The sequence below is a fragment of the Maniola hyperantus genome, chromosome 5 (genome assembly GCF_902806685.2).
Source record: "Maniola hyperantus chromosome 5, iAphHyp1.2, whole genome shotgun sequence".
Taxonomy (NCBI): Eukaryota; Metazoa; Arthropoda; class Insecta; order Lepidoptera; family Nymphalidae; genus Maniola; species Maniola hyperantus.
This window is the reverse complement of record NC_048540.1, coordinates 16,525,539-16,547,356: the sequence shown is the minus strand read 5'-3', so window position 1 is coordinate 16,547,356 and position 21,818 is coordinate 16,525,539. Positions and strand designations below refer to the sequence as shown.

Below are 21,818 nucleotides of genomic sequence, written 5' to 3'. Positions count from 1 at the left end.
GTCCACGCGTGACATAGGGATGATATTTCTTTGTTTACATATTTAATGACGTCACATCATGGCTGACAGCGTTTTCTGCGTTTCAAATAAAAATAAAAACTGTATTTTTTTTAATTGGATTTATATATCCATCCTGCGTTTTTAATAATTGTTATTGATATATTTCGTTGTCTTAAGCAAAATACTATAATAAATAATCATTTATTGGACGAAATTAGATATGAGTCAAGTAGCCTATTCGGGGGGATAAAATCCTTTAGGGTACTTCTCGTTGACCTAGGAAGGCAGGTAGCAATGTCTTATGTGCTATAAGACATTGCTACCTGTCTTTTATGATTCTAGGTCAAGTAAAAAGAAAAATCAGGAGAATACAAATCGCATAAAAGTGTTCAATTATTATCTTGTACGATGGTATGGAACCCTTCCCGTGCAAGTCTTTCTCGCACTGTTAACTGGTTTTTCAGAACAATACTTAACAATTTATACACGACAACTGAAAAAAAGAAATGCAATGTTTTCAAGGTTTATGTGTGCGAGTTTTTTTATTCCGCCATAACTTCTAAAGACCTGAACAGATTTGGATGTAGTTATGGGGTATCGTTAGAATCCTTACATCATCCCGAACACTGGCTCTATTTTATTTTTTTAGAAAAAAATCAACATGGCGGCAGGATCTACCTATAGAGCCATTTCCAAATGTATAGAATAGAAATATATTTATTTGTTGATCCAACACAATATGTTTAATACAAATTAACTACAAAAATCATGCCTTAAAATCTAAACTAACTAACTAACGTGAAAAAAATCTTCAATTAGCCAAGTATAGTCTCTGTGTCAGTGTCGGTTTTTCGTTTCATTGGTTTTCAAAATCACAACGGTAGGTACCTAAACTAAGCGTTCATTTCAAAACAATAAAAATAAAAGTGCAGTTTTTACAAACCTAGCGAGAAATTTTTATTTCAGTTAACATTCAATAAACAGACAAAACGAACTCGTAAACTTTCCCATTTTCCGTATAAAATGAAATATATCCGAACACAAAAGTATCGTCTACCCTCTAACGCGATGTTAAGAATTATTACAGCTTATCTTAGCTCGAGTCGACAACTCACCGGCGATTCGCTCCGTGATATCTATCTACCGAATTATTTCTACAAACTTTACCTAACGAACACCCTCGATCAAACATACAACCCGCTTACATTCAAATTCCAATCCTATAGCAAATAATTTAAGGTCGGAAGTCGGTTTGGCAAAGTTGACAAGACGCGTGATTAGCGAAAATCTGGATGCCGGGAATCATCCGAATCGAAAGGGACAGGTGACATGATATTATGCAAATGTATCGGATACAAAAGAGACAACATGAAAGTCGGCGGTTCAATTTTGTAGGAAAATTTATACTCGGATGAAACGATTTATTACAAAAGCGTTGAGTACTTGAAATTAATTACGGCAAGTTTTGGTTTAATTCTGGCCCATTGTGGCGAGACGTGGTGTCGGTTGTCGTCGGATAGATTTTTATAGCGACTGAGGGGGAAGGGGAGTTTAAGGCATATCTATGTTTAAGTATAGTCCATGGACAGACATGGTCGCTATGGGCCTCATAAGAAAGCTCAGAGTCACTCAGCGGGCTATGCTTGGAGTTTATCTACGTGATCAAATCAGAAATGAGGAGATCCGTAGGAGAACTAGAGTAACCGACATAGCTCAACGGGTTGAGAAGCTGAAGTGGCAATGGGCAGGGCACATAGTTCGTACAACCGATAGACGTTGGGGCCCCAAGGTGCTGGAATGGCGACCTCGCACCGGAAGACGCAGTGTTGGAAGACCCCCCACTAGGTGGACGGACGACATCGAAGTCGAAGTCCCTACAAGAGATCTATGTCCAGCAGTGGACGTCTTTCGGTAATAATTGATGATGAAGTATAGTCCGCGACAGGTCGAGATGGCAATCTGGGTATGAGGCGGGCGGACGCCCCGTACACCCGCACGTCACCCGCGCTCGCCCGCACCGCGTAAGCGCAGAGGCTGTGCAGTGTGCGGGTGTGCGGGGCGTTCCTTCCCCGATTGCCATTTCGATCTACGGAACTCTAAAAAAGATCCGGTTAAAGGGAAAAACACTGAATAAGTATTATACTGAACAGGTTTAGAAACAAGCGAATTAAATTAAAAGTGAAAAATTCATCATCATGGTGTCCTGAATAATCGATACTTACCTACCTTGTTTACAGAGGAAAAGGCCATTTCCCACTTCAAAGTGTTTTCCACTCAGCAGTGTTCAGTGGACCCGCGTCGCAGCTCCCGCGGGACGTCCTCTCATTTACTTATCCATCGACAACCCAAGAGCGCACCCGGGAGGCATGCCGAGTGTAATCGATTTCCTTTATACAGGTTGTAACGCTAGCAAAAACGAAGACAGATAGATAGATAGATAGAAATACTTTATTGCACACAAAAAAAATTACATAACTATTACAAAAAAAACTAAAAAATAATTGTATGCAAAGGCGGCCTTATTGCTCACAGCAATCTCTACCAAGCAACCTTTGGTGAAAGGAGAAACTAGGTGTGTTGGATAGTACTTACACGCAATACAGAAAAATGAAGTAGTAGGTATAATATTATATAATTAACTATTTCAGTAATACATACATAACTATCATACATATACATAACTATTATAAATATCAATATATATACAATCCATAATAAATAAATAAATATATATATATATATATATATATATATATAACTACATACCTACATATATTATAAAATACATACATATTATACCTATGATCGAATAAATTAACTATTATGGCATCGATAAGTATAGTTCTTTAAGACGATTTTTGAATATGGGCAAGGATTTCGAATCCCGGATATTTTTGGGCAGAGCATTCCACAGTTGTACAACATATACTGTAAAAGATTTGCCGTAGAATTTTGTGCAGTTACGTGGGGTTTGGAGTGTGTTATGTTATATTGTTTGGACAGGTGATAGTACTGATGATTACTGATATGATACCACAAAAAAACCGGCCAAGTGCGAGTCAGGCTCGCGCAACGAGGCCACCCTCGTACCACACTCGTATTTTTTCGACATTTTGCACGATAATTCAACAACTATGATGCACAAAAATAAATAAAAATCTGTTTTAAAATTCCTTTGATGAAGACCTTTCATATTATGATACCCCACTTGATATATACTAATTATTAGTTCATGACCACAATTCATTTTTTTGTGTGTGTTATAACCACAAATTCACGGTTTTCAGATTTTTCCCCGAATGTCTGCTATAAGACCCACCTACCTACCAAATTTCATGATTCTATTGTCTGTCCCTGTCAGTTTCTTGACAGACCGACAGACAGACAGACAGACAACAAAGTGATCCTATAAGGGTTCCGTTTTTCTTTTTGAGGTACGGAACCCTAAAAAACGCGAAAAAAGTAAAAAAATCCTATATTTGTACATTTTCACGATAAACCATCAAGCAAATAAAGCATCTGACTGACGCTAAAGGACAACAAACGTTGCGTAAGTACGCCACTCGGAGTCAATGCCGCGTCGTTGGGGGCCCCAGTTTTGCACGCTATACATTGCGGGTTTGAAAAATACTAAATCACTAAAACTACAAAATGAGGCAAATGTTTATTGGTATTGGATTGTGTTTAGATAATATCTTAACAATAACGCTATGTTTTTGCGAGCATTCTGGTTACACCCTGTATATATTTTACTTAGGTATATCGAGAACTAACGATTGGCTGAAGTGGTGGAATCCCTTGGTTCAATCAAATTAATTAGTCTCAAAAGTATATGGGCATAAAGATGGACTTTACCTAATCCCTATGGTTTATCATTATCATCCTCATCAACTGATAGACGTTCACTGCTGTACATAGGTCTCTTGTAGGGAATGCCACACCCCTGCGAAAGACCTAGCACGGTCTTTCGCTCCCTGAATCCAGCGGCTTCCTGCGACTCGTCTGTCCCCCAGTGAGGGTCTTCCAACGCTGCGCTTTTCGGTACGAGGTCGCCATTCTACTTGGTTATGGGACCCCAACGTCTATCGGTTTTTCGAACTATGTGCGCTGCCCATTGCCACTTCAGCTTCGCTACCCATTGAGCTATGTCGGTCACTCTAGTTCTCCTACGAACCAACTGATTTCTAATTTGATTACATAGAGAAACTCCAAGCATAGCTCTCTCAATCGTCCGCTGAGTGACTGAGCGTTCTTATGAGGCCCAATTCGAAGACTATGATCTTTAAGTAGGTTCTGAGGCACTTCGGACTAGAAGACATCTCGTCTGAAATTCCTCCGGGAAATCAAAGAATTCCCACGGGATTGTTAAAGGATTTAATTTGATTTTAATCCTGCTTAAAAATGCACATAGCTTGAAAAAGTCAGAGATGCGTGCCCGGGATCGAACTCCCGATCTTCCGAATAGGAGGCGGACATCTTAACCACTAGGTTATCATAAGCTCGGATATTAGGCAAAACTGTTTAAATACATAAATCAAAAAATAAGTTGAATTTTCTCAATCATGAAGAACGTACCTCCTCTATCCAGTATTACATAAAAGCCTTCTCGAAATCAGACATTTGGCAGATACTTACTAAAAGATATTTAGCCCCCCCCCCTAATGGCGCACTATTTTAAAGGGTTGTTTACACCCGAGACGCCGAAGCGATCCCTTTAATCCTATCGCGAAGGACGGACATTTTGTGAGTCGTTTTGGTTGTTTATTTGTTATTGCTCGATTTTCGAAGCTTCAAAGGCGTTTAAGTAAAAGAGTATTTACCAAACTTAATAACATTTCATTCACCTGCAATAATCAACTTTCAAAATGTAAGTAAATACTTACCTATAGAACAAATGACTATGAAAGTTGACAATAAATCAAACTAGTTATACATAATATAACCAAAATGTAGTAAATATTCTGTATGTTCTACAGAATGAACGCGTCAATTTCAGACGGAGATCTAGGTATGTACTTTGAATTTTCTCTCCTCTCTAAGCATAGTGAAAGTACCTATACCGCGCTGTCTAGATCTAGTTTAAAATAGCACTTTTCTTTCGTTCTTTTTTAAATTAATAAACGAAAAGGTGACTGACTGACTGACTGACTGATCTATCAACGCACAGCTCAAACTACTGGACGGATTGGGCTGTAATTCGGCATGCAGATAGCTATTATGACGTAGGCATATTATGACGTAGACAAATTCCTAAAAGGCCGACAACGCATCGGCGGTTCCTCTGGTGCTGCAAATGTTCATGTGCGGCGGTAATCACTTAACATCAGGTGACCCGCCTACTCATTGGCTCGCTATCTCTATTTTTAAAAAAGGCATCCGCTAAGAAAGGATTTTTGAAAATTCAACCCATAAATAAGCTAGTTTTTTTTATATAGGTACATTTTATTTCCATAACAAATATAGGGTCTGAGTCTGGGCGCTGTATGTGATATAGTTCATCACATAACAAAATTGACACAATTCATCACATAAAAAACTACATAGTTCAGGCCCGTTCAATAAACAAACAGACCCACGAAAAACATCCTTAAACCTCTCAACGGAGTTCAAACGGCCTCCCTAAAATATTCCATTTGACGCCTAGCTCTTTGATCTGATCCGAGAGACTTGCAGCCAATCACAGGCCGGGCAAGTTTGATTGCTTGAGGGACTCTTAATTAGCCGATGACCTTCTGCTGAGGCGCAAGGGACCCTTAACACGCCGCTGAGCCAATTTGCCCGGATATGGGACGCGTTGGGATATTTGCCCTGTTTATTTGAGTATGGATGGGATGTACACCAATTCTATGTAACTTCAGTACATAACTGTTAGGTTGTAGAGTAATTTGTATTTAACTTGCAGTAGCGAACCAACTTAGGTTAATACATAAGTACCTACTTACTAATAATATAAATTTGAAAGTGTCTGTCTGTTACCTTTTCACAGCCCATTCGTTTAAGCGACTGAAAAAAAAATTATGTAGTGCCTACGTTCAATTTTTGCTTGCATCGTAGAGATGAATGTCATCCGCGGATTTAGGTTTTATGAAAACCCCTCAGGAATTCTTTAATTTTTAGGGTTCCGTACCTAAAAAGAAAAACGGAACCTTTATAGGATCACTTTGTTGTCTGTCTGCCGGTCTGCCAAAAAACCTACAGGGTACTTCCCGTTGACCTAGAATTTTACTTGGGGCCATTGGCCGGTTTTTTTGGGAGAACAAGTAGTCAATTCCCAGATGAGGAAATCCGTAGAAGAACCAGAGTAACCGACATAGCTAAACGGGTTGTGAAGCTGATGTGGCAATGGGCAGGGCACATAGCTCGGAAAAAACAATAGGCGTTGGGGTCCCAAGGTGCTAGAATGACGACCTCGCACCGGGAGGCGCAAGTTGAAAGTCTCCCACTAGGTGGGCAGACGACATCAAATTACTCGCAGGGAGCCTCTGGATTCAGGATCGTGGCGTGTGGATGTCCCTACAAGAGACCTATGTCCAGCAGTGGACGTCTATCGGTTGGTAATAATGATGAGGAATGTCCCTTTCCGAGATGCAAGCTATATTTATACCACGTCAGAAGTGGTTGAGTGGATGGTGAAAAGGTGAGGGTTCCGTACCTCAAAAGGTACTTCCCGTTGGCTTAGAATCATGAAATTTGTCAGGAAGGTAGGTCTTATAGCAGATATGAGGGGAACAATCTAAAAACCGTGAATTTGTGGTTACATCACAAGAATAAAATTAAAATGTGTTCATGAACAAATATTGCTATTTTCAACTTTCAAAGTAAGATTACTATACCAAGTGGGGCTTGTCGAAACGTCACAATCATACGAAAGGGCTTTACTTGCACATTGTAAAACAGTTTTATTTTTACTTTTAGGATTAATAGTTTTTGATTTATCGTGCAAAATGACGATAAAATACGATAGTAGTACGGAACCCTCAGTGCGCGAGTCTGACTCGCACTTGGCCGGTTTTTATTTAGTATGGATGGTACCTAGAGCTTAATGATACGGTTTCCAAGTCTTTAACTGTTAGTAAATTCCCCACAGTAAATAAAAGGCAACATACCTACCGCGACCGTAAGACAAATGCGTCAAACAAAAAGCTATAATGGCCCGCAATGAAAATACTTGAAAACTATAAACCGTGTGCCCGTTTCCCACAATAAGCTTAACAATGGGCTCGCATTAACGCAACAGCTGGTCGAGGAAAAACGTCCGAGATATTCGACAGCTTTCCCAGCTATGCGTCGCAGAACACGCACGCTTGTTGCGCTAGGGTCTCTTCACAATACTGAGGCTGATTGAAACCAACAACAGTTCACGACAGTTATGAAACTAGTAACAAAACCTTCAGGCTTCACCTACAACGACATTTGGCAGGCGTCAAATGTAGCAAAGCTATGAAACAACTAGGTAGTGACAAGGCCTGCCGTGGCAGCGTGACAGCGTGACAAAATAAAAACCGACCAAGTTCGAGTCAGCCTCGCGCGCCGAGGGTTCCATACTTGGGTAATTTTTTTCGACATTTTGCACGATAAATCACAAACTATTATGTATAAAAATAAATAAAAATGTGTTTTAGAATGTACATGTAAAGCCCTTTCATATGATATCCCACTTGGTATAGTTATCTTACTTTGAAAATTGAAACCTATAAGGGTTCCTTTTTTCCTTTTGAGGTACGGAACCCTAAAAACTGGCCCAAGACCATTGCTGGTATCATTTTGGACGACATAAAAATTACCAATTGTGATTATTTATATTCATATATTATTACCTTATGTGGCAAAATGAAAACGGATTTTTTTTCTTTACCTCGATACAAAAATTCAACAATATTCGGACCTCACCTAAAATCACTTGCCGACCATGATCTACACTATACAACATAGGTTGAATAAAATAAAATAAACAAAACTTCAGATCAGAAAAAGTCTGGTATACCTTGAAATAGATTTGTTCAAAGACATTGAACGATATCATGTTCAATTCCACATTCCACTAATAATATAAACTGGTATACAAAATATTAAACACTCAATTAAACCAGACTTGCAACAGCAATTAAGAATAATATCCACCGATACGCAAATGAAGGGTGTCGATACGCTATCAGCTAGTGCGGACATACAGATGGACAGCTGATGTGAACATCAATTCTATACTACTACTGGCAAAACGACATCTGAACCAACATCATTGAAAAATCTTCCTTAACTTGAAGCTGTTTAAACCCAATTTTCAGTAAGCAGCGTCCCAGTGGAAAGGATATCGTTTATTTTGTATACGACTCAATAAATTCCTAACTCGGGAGCAATGTTGGGCGCATTAAAAAATCTGCAGACATTGTCCCGTGGTCTGCTTTAGATTGCTTTTTTTCTGCTACCCGCATGTCATACGAAATGAAGCCTGTTGTAGCAAGCGGATGAATCATTTTCTTTGGCTTTTAAATGTCTTTTAAGTAAACTTTTAAGGCAATAGTGCCATCAATTCTGATGTATGTATTTATTTCTCTAAACAAAATTTAGAGTATCTGCATCTTATTCTTTTTAATATTGCTAAAAAAGTCTACAAACATAATCTGCAAGATTTGCCAATATTTATCTTAAGATTGGCTAATTAATCTAATTAATCTAAAGTAACGAGGTTTAAGAGTTAAAATAAATTTGTCTGTCCTTCTCTTGTTACATTGCATCACATGTAAAGCCTCAATAGCTCAACCGGTAAAGGAGTGGACTAAAACCGAAAGGTCAACGGTTCAAACCCCGCCCGTTGCACTATTGTCGTACCTACTCCTAGCACAAGCCTGACGCTTACTTGGAGAGGAAAGAGGAATATTAGTCTTTTAACATGGCTAATATTCTTCTTCTTTTTTAAAGAAAAAAAAACAACGAAGAACAAGATGCAATTAAGACGTAAGAAAGAAAGAAAAGATAAAAAAAAAGATGCAATTATACATATTAGAAAAAGAAAAAGATGCAATGATACATATTTTAAACTAGCTTATGCTCGCGACTTCGTCCGCGTGGACTACACAAATTTCAAACCCCTATTTCACCCCCTTAGGGGTTGAATTTTCAAAAATCCTTTCTTAGCGGATGCCTACGTCATAATAGCTATCTGCATGCCAAATTTCAGCCCGATCCGTCCTGTAGTAGTTTGAGCTGTGCGTTGATAGATCAGTCAGTCAGTCAGTCAGTCAGTCAGTCAGTCAGTCATTCAGTCACCTTTTCCTTTTATATATTTAGATTGCAATGAAAATCAGTAGGTAGGTAAAGGATTTTGATTTTTGATCGCATCCCAAGAACTGAGCTAGCTTTTTACAAATCCATGTCTCTTACAATTTCATGTCAGCTTATTTAATTTCTTCGACTTCCCTTTGATCAACCACGACTATTAATTCATGAATGTCGGATAATCTGAAATATGACGTTATCTTCTTTAGACATGCCATCAATATATCTTTCAACAAACAAACGTTTGAGAAAACATCATCATCATGTTCAACCCATCGCTGGGTCACTACAGAGCACGGGTCTCCTCTCAGAGTGAGAAGGGTTTGGCCACTGTCCTGTCTAATACGCTGGTGATGTGCAGATTGGTAGACTTCACACACCTTTGAGAACATTATGGAGAACTCTCAGGCATGCAGGTTTCCTCACGATATTTATTGATGAGAAAACAGTTCATCACAAATACAGAGTGTAAAAAACTTAGCGACATTGTTATACTACCTGAACACAATCCAATACCAATAACCATTTTCCTCATTTTGTAGTTTTAGTGATTTAGTATTTTTCAAACCCGCAATGTATAGCTTGCAAAACTGGGGTCAATGCCCCACCTACGACGCGACATTGACTCCGGGTGGCTTACTTACGCAACGTTCGTTGGCCTCTAGCGTCAATCAGATGTTTTATTAGCAAAATACAGTAAACTTTTACAAAGTATAGGATATATTTTTTTTGTTTCGCGTTTTTTTTTGTGTTATCATATTAGTAATCATCAGTAATTTCCTGTCTTCGTTTTTGCTTGAGTTCTGGTTACACCCAATTATCCAATATGTTTATATTCGTCACTGAGTTCCATTCGCTTTACCAAACGCTATTGATGATTACCTAATACCTACAATCATCATCATCATAAACACATGGCCGGCTCATTACTAAGCACGGGTCTCCTCTTAGAGTTCGTCCTCCTACTCCTTCATCGGGTTTCGATCCCGGGCACGCACCTCTACCTTTTCAAAGTTATGTTTTTTAAAATTCAGATACAAGTTTGCCCTTGACTGCAATCTCACCTGGTGGTAAGTGAGGATGCAGTCTAAGATGGAAGTGGGCTAAACTGGAAGGGGTATGTCAGTTTTTATTAAACCCATGCACCTTTGGCTTATACTCATTCAGTATTTAAACTTCCCCCCACTTTCAAGCGACAAAGTGTTACTTAACCACAAATAAATCAGTCCGCAACACCAACAGCGCCCGTAAAGCCCCGAAACGATCTAATTAACGGAATATAATTGGAATTCCCGAGATTACACTACATCTCCCGCTAAAAGCAACTCGGTGTCCGCACGGGGGGCGCCATTGCTGAGCTCTGATTAACGCTGCGCCCGCGCATGTTTCCCTTAATTAGCCGGACGACACGCCGCATTCACACTCCAACACGCCTAAAAAGGAGATCTCAGTTAACCTTAAGTAGACTGTGTTACGCGACTGTTCGTTTTGTCGAGATCTCGTGGAGATTGTCCTATTCGGGGACCTGTACACGAATTTGTAAGATATACTCTCTCCATATCTGCCCAGATGATTTTTAAAGATATCTTCAACTAGCTTTTGCTTGTGACTTCGTTTGTATGGGTTCAGACTTTGTGGTAGAAATCTATAGAGCCCACTTTGACTTTGCTCAGACTTAAGATTGAGTTAAAACGAGACAGATATAGCTCTGTCTCGTTTTAACTCTGTCTTAAGTCTAAGCTAAGTCAGAGTGCGCTCTATAGATCTTACCCTAAGAATCCCGTGGTAACCCTTTGTTTTCCTGGGATTAAGAATAATTATACATATATCTGTCGATAGTATACAAGCAATTTCTACTAACTCTTTTAAATTGTTTGACTAGTTGGAGCATTATAAAGTTAGAAAAAACATGGTATTATTAGGAAGAAAATAACAACAGACAGACAGACGGTCAACGAAGTGATCGTATAAGGTTTCCTTTCTTTCTTTTTAGGCTAAAAAAGTGTTTAGCTTAATTATTTATAAAAAACTGTATTTAGTAGAAAACGAAGATGATATAAAGAAGATAGTTACCCGAGTATTCATAAAAATTAAATTATTTTTTGCTAATGTCTGGTAAATGTTGATCAATAAAAATAACAGCAATAGAAGATCACAGTCATGAAAAAAGTAGTGAACAAATTAAATAACAAGCAAAATAAATTGCTGATCAATTTATACCAAGCCGGGCTGAGTCTAGTGATACGATACGTTGCTTGGATTATTTTTTCAAGTAATGAGTACGACTGGTATTGAAGGAAAGGGCTTTTTTGCTGATTTCCTGTCCATGTCACTGGATCTGACTATTGATTGACGACATAGATACTGTTGAAAAAAAAACAACTATGTTTTTGTCTAATGGGAGGATATAGTATTTGTAACAAGGGTGTTTTTAGAATTAAAAAATAACCGCCTTTTGTTGTGGGCTCAACTTCTCAAATCAGGGTGTGTTTGGATTTTGGAAATCTTGTAAGTTATAGCGTAAGTTTTAAATTAATGTAAATCATCATCATCATCATCATTATCCCAATCCATTGTCTGGCATTTGATGAAGTATCCTCAGGCATATTAAATACTAGCTGACCCTGCGAACTTCGTTCCGCCTAACAGTCGATTCAAATTTTTTAATTTTTTTTAAAATATCAATTCACTATCAGAAATTCTAAAATCCCCACGATTTAGGACTTCAGTACTTTGCAGCATCAGGATTGAGGAGTTAGGATCCGAAGTTCAATGATGTAGCCTATGCTTGGTACCTAAAATAATTTTACATCATCCGCAGTTCCTGAAACATTATGGTTTAGGAGTGCTGTACCCTACATCATCAGGGTTGAGGAGTTGAGACTTGAAGTCTGAGAATAAAGTCGTTGCTTGGTACCTACAATATGAATTCACTATGAACACTTCCTGAATCTTGATAACTCAGGCGGGCAGTAACCCTGCAGCATCAGGATTAAGGAGTTGAATCCAGAATTTTTTATGTGACCATCACGAAAACTTTTTTTGTTGATTTAAAAAAAAAATTGCAAATCGGTCCAGAAACCTCGAAAAAATCGATGTAGAAAAAAGAACCACCTCATTTTTGACAGTCGGTTAAAAACCGATTACCTTGAAATATTTACGGAACAATTTTTAAAATATCCCCTTTCTAACAAAAAAAGAATGAATGAAATCGGACTACGCGTTAATGAATTACAACTCAGTATACATATTAACTTTCGTCCCCTCTCCTACGGGAACCATGCTGAATTTCGGGATAAAAAGTATCCTATATTATTCCTCATAGTATGACCTCAAATCGTACCAAGTTTCATTGGAATCCATTCAGTAGTTTCAGCGTGATGCGCGGCCGTGATACAGACAGACAGACAGACAGACAGACAGATAGACAGACAGACAGACAAAAATGAAAAAAATTACAGTTTTGTGTTCAGTATCGATTATAGAGTGCCCTCGAAAAATATTTTCTAAATATCTTCAATGTACAGAATTTGACCTGTTACAGTTTTATTATAAGTATTGATTAATATTTGTCTGCTCGTTAGCTAGTGCCCTAGTGGCTATCCGTTCGCGAGTCGTTCATCCAATTGATTTGATACTTAGTATAGTTGTTGTTGGCCCTTGCGTGAAGGTTTGTGACATAGTACAGTTAACGTACAGTTGGTGTTACGTGAAGCGCATTGCAACGCATGGCATAAGATAGTCACTATAGTCACTACCTGAATTATAATTGCGTTTGTTTGTTGGTTTATTGATTTGTCAGTTTGTCCTTTAATCACTTTGCGACGGAGCAACGGATTAACTTAATTTTTGCGTTAAAGACCTAGGGAGGGTCACCCCTAGAGAGTGACATGAGCCACTTTTTATCTAGGAAAATCATAGAGTTTCGACGGGATCCCTAAAAAAACACTTGCGTACGAAGTCGCCTCAGTTTTGAGTTTATTATTGATAGTGGGTAGTTATATCAAGTTTTTGTAACAAGGATAACGTTACATAACACGCATAGGACAGAACGGGTTCCGCACAAAAACCTGACACTGCGCATTATGAAAAACAAAAAGGCCCGCAAATACACAATACCGGAGAGTTGTGAGCAGTATTACTTCATTCCGCGCACAGTCCGGCGACGCTACGACAATGTGAACAAAAACGCAGCCAGCCAGGTACACGAGGAGCCGATGGTGATTCTATCTAATGATATAAAGACCATAGACATGTGTCCGCTATAGCTAAACTTAACTGAAAACCGCTGCAGTGCCTATAGCGTACCGTAGCGTTATTGTCGTAGCTAGCAACGGTTTTCAGCTAACATCTATGACGAACCACCTGACAACGCAACACTGCCAACTGGCAACTGACAATGCATTGTTTGGTTTTTTGGTAACTAGAAACGCAATAATTATGCCTTCTCTTTCTTTCTTTCACTGAAAGCTGAGAAGGAGCGGTTATTGGCTACCGGCTTAGTAACTAAGAACTTGGTAAACCAAAGCCGACCTTATCTCTATTACGCTAAGGCTTAACTGTACAAGTACTTGTCCACACAACACTTTGATCTATCAATATTAATATAGTTAGCCTTAGAATCATAGAGATAAGGTCCTCTTTGGTTTATCAATCTTCGTGAAATGTTTTTGGTTAACTGGACTGTGGCAAACTATTTGTGCAGGCGTCCACTATAGTTTGACCTATGTCAATGATCAAATTAAACTTTGCTGCTATGAACTTAAGGTTGTGATTACTTCACGATATTCATGAAAGTAAAATTGGTTTTATTTTAGTGAATATGTGCGCGCTAGCTATGCAGACGGTATTGATACGGCAGCTAGCTTAGTTACTACTACGGAAACCGCTGCGCGTTGCGCATATTAAATTAGTTGAAACACAACTCTGATACCGATATTCGGCAACGGTTATCAATATCGGTATTGAAACTAAATAACTGTTGATTAACCGTTGACATAAATAGCCAATAACGCCCATCTTTAAAAGACCATCTATAGAACCTGGCACCCATCTGGATATCAATGCGTGTATCGGTGAAGCTTACAATACCTCACTTTGTTCATATAGAACTTGGCTTCTTTTTCACATTTATGTTTTTGGTGGGAATACATCATTCCGCGCACAGTCCGGCGACGCTACGACAATGTGAACAAAAACGCAGCCAGCCAGGTACACGAGGAGCCGATGGTGATTCTAATGATATAAAGACCTTCTATAGAACTTGGCACCCATCTGGATATCAAACGAGTCGCAGGGAGGCGCTGGATTCAGGTGGCGCAAGACCGAGGCGTGTGGAAGTATCTACAAGACACCTATCGGTTGATGATGACGATGATGATACTGCTGATGAAAGCAAATCGTGTAAAGGCGTGTTTTGTCTAATCTATACATGAGAAAGATATTATGTTTGTACATTGTTTAAGATGAGTACCTACCAAAGTTAAAAACTTAAAACCGATGCTAAATCGGAGCCTCCAGCTCTCGGAGTGCAGCAATGCGAACGGTAGCGAAATAATAAGATCGCACAACAAAATAAAGAAGTGGTCGAAACAAAAGGAAGGCAAGGCTAGTGAAATAAGGCGAAAAGGTTTAAGGAGTGACGCGGTGGGCCCGCGCTCATTGTCTTCCCGCCGCACCGAGCCACGAGGGATGGATGAGCTACTTTATATATCAAAAGGGAAATATTGATGTTAATTCTCTTGTCCGTAATCTCTGAAACTATAAAAATGTTACAAGTAAAAAAGTAAAGCTTCTCCGAGTCCGCAGAGAACATTGTGAAATAGAAATAGAAATAGAAATAGTTTTTATTTGCTAGAACGTGGTACAATTTGGTCTTAAATCTATTTTGCTCCCTTGACATTCAACCAATAACTTGGTGTGCAAATTATTATAGTAACTACATTATCGTAGAATAATTAAGTGTGAAAATTTACAATCAATAAACTTGTGAAAATAACTTAGGAACAATGTCACTTTTCCAGAGATTATTTTTCCGACCCAAATGTCGACCAATAGAATTGCACCATTCGACGTCACGTGGTACAACCTACATGGTATTATACTGATAATTTTTTGAAAATTTTCTCTGGTAGTTGCTATATATAAAAAACAAACATGATCCTGTATTGTGTTTTTTCAATGTTTACTTTGTGTTGTGTGCAATAAAGTGTCAATAAATAAATAAATAAAAATGATCCAGTCAAATTAACCACACGTCAAACTGACAGGTTGAATTCAATTGTGGTATTATAAATGATTATTTCCTACTTACTTACAAACTTTACCTCTTTATAATATTAGTACGTAACAGATTTTACAATGTGACGTAATGATTGCAAATCTAAGTTGCAAACGATTAACACGTAGAAAATAAAGTTTGAGAAGATTCAAATGTGTAAACATAGCTATATTTAGTTTTCTCTGGTTAAGATCTGCTTAATTTTGATTAATATTTCACCTGCCAGCTTTAGACAAACTTTTTGTAGAAAAACCTAGAGGCAGGAAGTTACATGTACAACAGACTTACTGTAGTACCTATATTATGGAATCACCTATAGTAGCATGATTTATAGAACCTATTAGGTCATCAAACATCCGTGTAGAGCTGTGTTCAGTTCATTGTCATGCACCGAGTTCAGTGGCGGCGCCATAAAGAGTAACTGCTCGTATATGAGCCATCAATTACAACCACGACTGACTGTCACATGACTATAAATCTGTATGTTACTCACTAGTGTTTTAATATACTCATTGGTCTAGTGTTAAGCTTAATCGTCTGTGGATTATGAGGTCCCAGGATTGAGTCCCTGGTCAGACCAAAAAATTAAAGCTTACGAAATTCTGTTGAGAAGTTTTCGGTGTTACACTCTCATGTATTGGAGATGGAAAGCAGGGAAAGATCATTGGTCCAGTGCCTGATGTCTCTCCGGGTGCCGAATTAACAATTTACTTGTATATAGTAAAGTTAACGAGATGAAATAAGCATGTAATTGTAGGAAAATTAAACTGAAAAAATGACGAACTTTTAATGTCGCTCGTGTAGCAAATGCTGAACTGTGATTGATGAACTTTTATCGTACACACAAAATGAAATTTCCATGCCATATTAGGAAACACTAATCCATATTTGCACTGCATAGCTTAAAGGGCTCAAAGGGCGGGCAAACAAGCTGAATTGGCAGTGGTCAGATCATATCTGTCACAGAACCGAAGGTAGCGCGCTCTTGAAAAGGCGAAGGTGTATCCAGCTGTCAGCTATAGGCTGATGGATTGGATTTGATGTATAAGCATCACAGCCACGCATGGCTGTAAATATATTAGTTACTCACACTGGGTTAATATGATCGTCAGGTACGCAGACTAATTGGAAATTTTAAATTACAATGTGATTAGTTATTTATGAATGGCATGACCAACTGCGTATTAAAATGAAGACCTGTTATGGTAAAAGGATTAGAGATCAAAACAATAGATAAGGATCTTAGATCCACCAATCAGCTCTTCACCAGTCTGGTATTAGATATCCCTCTAAAATATCCCTTTTTTAGATTTCCGTACCCGAAAGGTGCCAAAGGGAGTAAGGGACCCCATTACTAAGCTTCCGCTGACCGTCCGTCCGTCTGTCCGTCAGCAGGCTATATCTCATGAAATATAATAGGTAGAAAATCGAAATTTTCAGAGAGTATGGATTTTCTATGTGTAGGATTTGATGTATGGATTTTTTTAGTACTATTGTAAAATGCAGTGTTTTTATTTTTTATTTTTTCATATTTGTATTTTTAGCTTTAAGTTAACTGGTAATCCCGCACTTGCAAACTTTTAAAATGCATGCCGGTTTGCCAGTAATTGGGTGTACACTCTAAATTTTTTCTCTGTGAACTGTAATTGTTATTTTATAATATGTGTACTATCTGTTGGCAAACCAATAAAATAAAATAAAATAAAATAAATCTAATAAAAATTTCAAAATGTAAATTAAAAAAAAAAAGTAAATAGTGCTATAAGTATATATCTTGTAACGATAAGTATCTAGTACGATAGTACGGAATTCTTAGTGTGCGAGTCTGACTTCACCGCTTTTTCTTCAAATTCAATTTTTTTCTTCTATCACCATTACAGGTGTGAGTAAGAATATTTTTTTTTTTTTAAAGAATATTAGCCATGTTAAATGACTAATATTCCCCTTTCCTCTCGAACTAAGCGTCAGGCTTGTGCTAGGAGTAGGTATTGTAAGACAATAGTGCAACGGGCGGGGTTTGAACCGTCGACCTTTCGGTTTTCAGTCCACTCCTTTACCGGTTGAGCTATTGAGGCTCTAGCTCTTAATTATAGGTTACACTGTCTATATCATTTCTAAAAATCTATCTAATTTCGACAGTGAATTTCGATCTCTTATAAAAATACCATACCATCAGTTTCGTAGCTCGACGTCCAAAGGATACTGATAAAAAAAATCGCTCGCAATGGACTGGTCGTGGTACATCATTGTTGCTTCCGATACGTGCTACCATCCGTGCCACCACACTCCGCACCGTCACCCTTAACCCATCGCAATAAAGGCCAAAATCTCATATCACCCGCTAATTAATGCCAAAGACTCATATGAGACATCCAACTTGGTCATTGATAAACTGACAACCAGAAAAACTTATGGCGTCTCGAAAAGTTCAATAAATGTTGATGTCTATTTTTTCTCCCCGATCACGCACTGAATTAAAATTTTAATAGTTTTTAAATTGAGTGATATTTTGATAATGTTGATAGGCTGTTAAAACTTTTTTTATAAGCCGTTGAGTGCGTCTTGGTGATAAGTAACTGTGTATTCAAAGTCTAAATGTAGCTTTCGATGTGGGTTCAGTTGCACAAAAGGTTACGAATACATAAAGAATAAAAAATATTACCTAGAAAAGGTACTGAACGAATGCTGAACTAGGTACTGAATATTATTCAAAACCTTCAAAATTATTTACATAATATCAATAATAATAGGTGAAAACTATCAGTCAGACAGACCTCAAATTAAGAAAGTTAAAAGAACAATATTATTCATAATATTACATGAGAATTTGATGGTGTTTTAAGTCGCAATTTATAAAAGTTTAAAAAGTAAACCTTAGTTCATATGGCTCGTTTTATTACAGTCCGTGCGAGTGATAGAGGCTTCGCAGAAGGCGCCTAATGAAGATCTTAATTGGGTGCGCGCGTGTGTCCGTGCCCTTATCGACTCGCTTGTATGGACTAGCTGTTTGCCGCTGATGCTTTCCTGGTAATTCGATTTTTTATCATCACTAAAATGTCTTAAAGCCGAAGGGGCAACTAGCGACCCCATTGCCCATATAGCTCGGATCACTGATGGCCGTTGGTGTTCCAACTTTCAAACGGTGACCCCCAATTTTGACTTCCAAGGTGCCGTAGTGACGACCCCCCATTTTGATGGACTAAAAATATCAAGCGAATCGAAAGGACACTCACAACAGCTGTCAGAGTATGGAACTTGCACTTGATTGCAGTCACGCCAATAAGTAGTCCTCCAGCAGTGGACGTCCAGCAACCGAAAAGACGATGAATGAGCTCCTTATACCACATTCCTGCTATATTTTGTCTAGTATTTCCTAGATACAGCTTACTGATAAGCTGATTCCTAACTCCGTGATTACATCCATACTAATATTATAAATGCGAAAGTGTGTCTGTCTGTCGCTAGCGTTTCAAGGCCCATCCGTTAAACCGATTTTGACGAAATTTGGTACAAAGATAGCTTGCATTGTGGGGAACTTTTTATCCCTGAAAACCAAAGAGGTCCCACGGGATTTTTAAAAACCGAAACTCAAGCGAACGAAGTCGCGGGCATCACCTAGTTAATAATAAAAACTAGTAAGTGGTCACAAAAATTAAATAAAAATTAAATTGGCTAAGTAGGACCCTATTTAGCCAATTTAATTATTTTTTAACCTATGTCCCCAGAAACTTGTGATCTCTATTAGTTGAAACGATAACGATGACGAGGTAGAGTCCCAACCAGTCCCGACACAGAATCATTAAAAATGCTTACACACAAGAAAAAGAAATCTTTCCCTTAGAAATTATCGTAGAATCTAAATATATAAAAGGAAAAGGTGACTGACTGACTGACTGACTGACTGAATGACTGACTGACTGACTGATCTATCAACGCACAGCTCAAACTACTGGACAGATCGGGCTGAAATTTGGCATGCAGATAGCTATTATGACGTAGGCATCCGCTAAGAAAGGATTTTTGAAAATTCAACCCCTAAAGGGGTGAAACAGGGGTTTGAAATTTGTGTAGTCCACGCGGACGAAGTCGCGAGCATTAGCTAGTAAATACATAGAAGTATTATTCTCTAAGTTAGAATAAAAGAATATCACGTTACAACATGGCAGGAATACATTATAAAATGTAACGGATTGCGCGCTGACACAACTATACTGGGGCCCGAGGGACCGGCCACAATATACGATAAGCAAAAAATAACTAAATCCTTTAGAGCCAAAGCACACGCAGTTCTTGTAGCGGCGGCGATATGATTGCTTGTAACGACTAGCTCTTTACTGCTGATGCTTTTCTGGTATTACGATTTTTTGTCCAAGTTTGACGGTTCGTTGGAGAGGAATAAACATGGTCAACATTGGTAATTCTTAAAATGAATGGCTGTGAAAAAATGTAAACAGCGAATCAACCAATCAAAGGGAAGAATTTGCTGTCGATTACGATAACTATGACTTGAGTACGTTTTTCTTACACAATCGGGGGGCGGGACTCAGTTGCTGAAACATGATGATTTCTGATCGCAGACACAAAGCCTCGCGTCTGAATTGGGACTAAACAACGACAAAAAAAACCAAAAAAGTCACGCAAAACTACCATTACAAAATAACTCCGCCGTGTAGCTAGTGATTCGATTTACCGAACGCAAATAGGAGACGAGACTGACATAAAATCAATCGGCTGGCACGCGAGGCTTAACACCGAAATAATGTAAATTATTGCTCGTAAAAGTGTCATTTTCGACGTACGCGTGACGTCACGGCTAAGACTACCTTCTAACCTACCCAAGCAAAATCCAACCTTAACACAATGACAACAGAAGTTAATACAGCTTGATGGTGAAACAGTTTTTCGAGAATGGGAACCGAGGAAAACCGTTGCGCTCCAAACTGCCCCCGCTTATCTTTGTCATCAGTAGACATATTTGCATGTCTAGCATATCTCGGTACCGGGTTTACGGTGTATCGGTATTATTTACGGTGCCCTATCTCCACGGAAGTATAGTGCATTCAAAATAAACTGGCGTGATTCCACTTGAGACCTTCATTAGCAATAACCTAATAAAGAAGGGATGAGTGATTTGGACGCAACCAAAAGTCATGGCAGATTTTTGAAACTTTGTAACTCTCCCATTTCCTTTGTCACGCTCAAATTGTCAGATCAATGAAATGCACACTTTTCTGCATCTAATTAACTTACCTTGTCGTAATCTGACGCGCTCGAGCAAATCCCAAAATCCCCTCTTGGGTACATTTCAACTGTTTCGTACAGTAAGTACAGCGATTCGCTTCCTCGTTTTTAACAACCACAGCTAGAATATGGAATGCCCTTCCGGCTTCCGTTTTCCCCGGTAACTATAATATTGGTGCCTACCTTCAAAAGTACAGTGAATAGACTCCTTCTTAAGACTGCATCATCATCTGATATGTGGTGCGATTGCAGTCAAGTGCAAGCTTGTGTAGTTAAAAAAATGTACTTGTGAGTTATGCTCTTGTTTATATACGGCTACCTTTAGGTATGGGACTCGTCAAAATTGTGTTTAAAATAGGACAAAAGCTGTCAGGGCAGTAAACCTCAAACGTCGTGTGTGTGTGTGTGTGTGTGAGGGTGCCTCGCACACAGGGTTGAGGAGACGATCATTTACATACGCCGGGGTGCCGTCGAGAGTGAGAGGGCGTCCACGAGGGAGTCGAGCCTCCCGCGCGTAGAACAGAGATCACTATATTATTATCCTGTTGTAAAAAAACGAAAAGTGGGCGGGGGATTACATTATAGTAGCGAAAGTAATCGATATTCTGTTTTAGTACGTCGCTGTGCAGTTGCAGCCTAAATACGCAGGCGGCAGGCGGCAGGCGGCAGGCGGCAGGCGGCAGGCGGCAGGCGGCAGGCGGCAGGCGGCAGGCGGCAGGCGGCAGGCGGCAGGCTAGGTCACGCCAGCCGCCAGGTGAGTGGTGACGTGCCGGAGGGTGCCTTCCTCACTACCTCAGTACACTCTGCTGAATATTTATAGCATGTGTGCACACTTTTATAGCGGTACGCACGTCTGATTTAAGATGGAGACATTGTTAAAAAGAAAAGCTGACTGGACTGACTGACTGATCTATCCTCTTATTTCTGTTGTCAGTTATTTAGCTGAACATACAGTCATCTGAATGAGCGGCCACTTAGACCGGTAAGACCGCAAACCGGCTTCCTATGCAGAGACGGCCAT

The 21,818-nt window shown here is 39.0% G+C and overlaps 1 long non-coding RNA gene across 1 annotated transcript in view; it reads left to right on the top strand.

Moving 5' to 3' along the window:
* Nucleotides 1-21,510, top strand: part of LOC138402413 (uncharacterized) — a 55,003-nt gene extending 33,493 nt beyond the window's left edge. The window contains exons 2-3 of the long non-coding RNA XR_011236783.1: nt 18,459-18,583; nt 21,412-21,510. This is a non-coding gene — a long non-coding RNA (uncharacterized lncRNA). The remainder of the gene's footprint in view (nt 1-18,458; nt 18,584-21,411) is intronic.
* The last annotated feature ends 308 nt before the right edge of the window (nt 21,511-21,818 follow it).